Raw genomic sequence first — 4,889 nt, forward strand, 5'->3', positions numbered from 1 at the left:
TGTAAAAGCACCCCTCTCTACACAGCTCATTGGAACACTTGTTTTACTTCACAGAATGGAATGTTGACCAATTTACAATAATGCTGATTGAGATCTTTAATCTAAATTTGTTTTAATTCTGTCTTTGACAGAAGTAGAAGGTCCCACGTTAAGTCTAAAGTGAAAGAAAAGCAAGAAGATGCAGGTGGTATTGGGTTTTTATGTTGGCTGGAAGGTGGAGCTGATGAGGCTGGTGTCAAGCTTACAGATGCAAAAGACTGGAAAAGCCAAGGACTGACTCATTCCCTCAGTAATGTCTACATTAGCATAGTTTATTATGTGCATAAATAGCAAAAAAAAGAATAAGGGAAAGAATGATGGAACTCTGTGATCCTGGTGCCATAAACCAAGAAGGCTGGCATCACAACAAAAGTGCTTAATTACCACAACATGAGTAGTAGAATAATTCATTGCTGAGGAGTCTAAATTGTATAGCTCCACTCTGAGGGGGAAAGCAAGGCCAATATTCCCATATCTCAGAAACTGATAGGTTCAGAAACACTGCCTTCCCCCAGCTTCCCCAGTAAGACAAACAGGCTAGTGGCAGATTACCTCAAAACAGCTTCTTACAAGGATCCTGCTCATGTTCCAGGCAGATCAGATCACACCATACTCCAGCGAAAATTCAGACCAGGTGTGGGTCAAGCCTGTGCCTATGTGGCCTATTTTGATATGTGGAAAATGACCAGAATACCATAGTGGAGCCTGCCCCCTACAGCTGAGTTTCACTTAGTTTGATCAGAATTAAGAGCCTGTGCCACCTTCCACCACAGATTGCCCAGATGTGAAGCATAAAGAAAAGAGGAGCGGTAGGGGCTTGAAAGCAGTCAACAGTACAACCCTAAACCAGAGTCCTTCTTTTTATTATATGTGCACAAGAATATTATTTGCTGAATTATTCTACTATCTTAATAAAAATAATATGGTACTGCATTTCTAAAATGTTCATTTTTCACATTACCACCATTGCTATGTATCTGCCAATCAATATTGTTATTATATTACAGTTGTATCCGCTACTGTTAATGCTCTCTTATTGATAGATAAAACAGTGATACATCCTACAATTAATATCATCTTCAATTTCTGGAAATATTGTATATATTGTCATTTGGCTTATATAACATATTTCATAATAAAATACATTTTAATGGAGCGTCAGAAGTAAAATATTGAAACAGCAAGTAAAAACAACATTTGCAAGCATACTTGTTATAAAGAGGAACTGACATTGATAAATAATGGCATGTGGGATCAGAGAATTTTTTTTTAAGATGAAAGATAATACAACATGTATTTAACCTGGTGGGATGAGTAAATAAAAAGAAGACAATTAATTATACCAGAAGGAGAAGAGGTAATTGCAGGAAAAAAGTATATGAGAAAAGATAATAATAATAAAAAAAAAAATGATCCAGGATACAGCTCTAAAGAAGGGGCCTTGAATAAAATAAAAACTTGTGACATCAGAATGGATTTTAGAGTATGTTGGTAAAGGTACAGTTGCATTGCTAAATCTGATGGCTGGAAAATTAGACTCTTCTAAATACTTCAAATTATCTCATTGAAATAGTGCTTCACCAGTTCAGGTTGCTCTAACTGCCGAAGTCTGAGTTACTTTTAAACAACAAAAATGTATTTCTCACGGTTCTGGAGGCTGTAAGTCCCATGACCAGGGTGCCACCCTGGTTCAGTTCCAGTGAGAGCCCTCTTTGGTATTGCACAACAGGATTGTATTCTCACCTGGCAAAAAGAAAGTGCATTCCTTTTATAAGGGCACTAATCTCATTAATGAGGGCTTTACCTTCATGACCTAATTATCCTTTAAAGGCACCATGTTGTAATTCTATCACATTGGGAGGTTACAATTTCAACATCTAAATTTGGTAGGAGTTATGGTGGGGGGTGGGTATAAATATTCAGTCCCTTGCAGAATAGAAGGAAATTATCTGCCAAGGTAGGAAGATAGAATATGTATGGGATGTTCAAAAGAGACAAAGACATGTGAAATATTTTGGGGGGAGAGTTAAGAAAGTATGAAACACAAATTTTGTAGCTACCTATTTAAGTCAGAAAAGTTATTTTTTATATGGATGGATGGATCAGTTATCTTTCATGTATGTGCACATTCTGCTGCTCGGGGAAAGGAATAGAACAGATAGAGAATTTAGTTTCTATCAAGGTTGCAGTTATATGAAATATGTTTAATGGAAAAATTGGAGCAAGGACTGTGTATAAATGTGTAAGTGGTCAAGGACAATGAGAATACAAAATGGACCAAGCATGAATAATATCTAGAAAAGATCAGTACAGAAATGGCTAATGAGATAGAAAAAAAAATGAGTCAAGTAAATTAATTACAGACTTTTAGGAAGCAAAAATATTTTTGGAATGTAGGCACTAAAAAGAGATGAATTAGAAAGTGTTTGAAAAAGGTAAGTGTTGATTAAAGTGGGATGCTTGAAATTGAGATTTTTTTTTAATAGTGCTAGAGCTACTGACAATCACAAAGCATAGAATATAACAATGGGAGTTTCTGACTGAGTGACTTGAAGCAACAGGCTATTGGAACTACAGAAGTCCAAGAGTGGAGGTATTTGCCACTGCTTTCCAGGTAAAGACCCCTGGGAGCACACTTGTACTTGACCAAGTTGGATTATTACACATTGTGAGTAGGTGAGACACACACCAGGGGGAAATGTGGGGCATTTTAGTAAGAAGATGTTACAAAGGAATTATTAACTGTTGGACTTTGGATGATTCAGATTGAAATGGACTTTGGGTAGCAGGGCTTTGCTCTAGATTGGATGCTATCAAGAGGCAAGGGTCATTCTATGATCATTTTAATTCATCTTATAAGAAGGAAAGACTAGGCCAAGAATAAACTAGTAATTGTTAAAGAAGAGGCAGTCGTTCTTATTAGTTAAGATAAGGGAACCAGATGTGGTTCATGTCTTTAATCCCAACACTTTGTGAGGCTGAGGTGGGGGTTTCATTTGAGCCCAGAAGTTAGAGACCAGCCTAAGCAATATAGGGAGACTTCTCTAGGACTCTATAAAAATAAAAATAAAAATTAGCTCATTGTGATGGTACAGACCTGTGGTCCCAGCTACTTGGGAGGCTGAGGTGGGAGGAACACTTTGGATCAGGATGTTGAGGCTTTAGTGAGCCTTGATCATGACACTGCACTCTAGCTTAGGCAACAAAGTGAGACTCTGTTTCAAAAAATCAGCAGATATTTAGACACTTTTGTTAAATGAAAACAAGTTCAATATCACTGGTGATTAGAGAAATGCATATCAAAACATTAATAAGATACCATCTTACACCAGTCAGAATGGCTACTAGAAAGTAAAACAGCAGCAACAACAACAACAAAACAGAGGCTGGCGAGGTTGTGGAGAAAAAGGAACGTTTATAAACTGCTTTTGGGAGTGTAAATTATTTTAATTTTTATGAAAGACAGAGTGGCGATTTCTCAGATACATAAAGACAGAGAAACCTTTACGCCAGAGAGGAATACTTCAAAGACATAAAGACAGAAATATTTATTTGACCCAGAAACCCCATTAATGGGTGTAGACCCAAGGGAATATAAATCATTCTACTATAAAGATGCATGCATGTGTATGCTTGTTGCAACACTATTCACCATAGCAAAGAAAATGGATCAACCTAATGCCCATCAATGGTAGACTGCATAAAGAAAATGTTGTATGTATATACCGTGGAATACTATGCAGCCAATAGAAAGAATCAGATCATTTACTTTGCAGGAACGTGGATGGAGCTGTAGGCCATTATTTTTAGCAAACTAAGACAGGAATAGAATACCAAATACCACATGTTCTCACTTATAAATGAGAGCTAAATGTGAGAACACATGGACACATAGATGGGAATACACACGGGGGCCTATGAAAGGGTAAACGGTTGGAGGAGGGAGAGGATCAGGAAAAACAACTAATGACACCTAGCTTAACACCTAGGTTGTCTTCCAGGGTTGTCATAATTTTGGCTTTTACATTTAAGTCTTTAATCCATCTTGAGTTAATTTTTGTATATATTGTAAAGAAGGAATCCAGTTTTAATCTGCATATGTCTAGCCAGTTATCACAGCACCATTTATTGAATTGGGAATTCTTTCTCCATTGCTTGTTTTTTTCAGGTTTGTCAAAGATCAGATGGCTGCATGTGTGTTTTCATATTTCTGGGTTCTTTATTATGTTCCATTGGTCTATGTGTCTGTTCTTGTACTAGTACCATGCTGTTTTGGTTACTGTACCCTTGTAGTATAGTTTGAAGTCAGGTAGGTAGCATAATGCCTCCAGCTTCCAGCTTTGTTTTTTTTGGTTTTTTTTGTTTTTTTTTTTTTTTTTGCTTAGGATTGTCTTGGCTATTCAGGTTCTCTTTTGGTTCCACATGGATTTTAAAATAGTTTTCTCTAGTTTTGTGAAGAATGTCAATGGTAGTCCAATAGAAATAGCACTGAATCTATACATTACTTATTGCAGTATGGCCATTTCACGATATTGATTCTTCCTATCTGTGAGCATGGATTTTTTTGTTTGTTTTTGTCATCTCTGCTTTCTTTGAGCAATGGTTTGATACTCTTCTTAGAGAGAACTTTTACCTACCTAGTTAGCTGTATTCCTAGGTATTTCATTCCTTTTGTGGTAATCGTGAATGGGTTTCTTCTTGGTTTGGCTCTCAGCTTGACTTTAGTTGGTGTATAGAAATACTAGTGACTTTTGCACATTGATTTTGTATTCTGAAACTTTCCTGAAGTTGTTTATCAGTTTACAAAGCTTTTAGGCTGAGAATATGTGGTGATCTTCTAGATATAGGAT

This window comes from Mandrillus leucophaeus, unplaced genomic scaffold, assembly GCF_000951045.1.
Source record: "Mandrillus leucophaeus isolate KB7577 unplaced genomic scaffold, Mleu.le_1.0 Scaffold312, whole genome shotgun sequence".
In the NCBI taxonomy this organism is placed as follows: Eukaryota; Metazoa; Chordata; class Mammalia; order Primates; family Cercopithecidae; genus Mandrillus; species Mandrillus leucophaeus.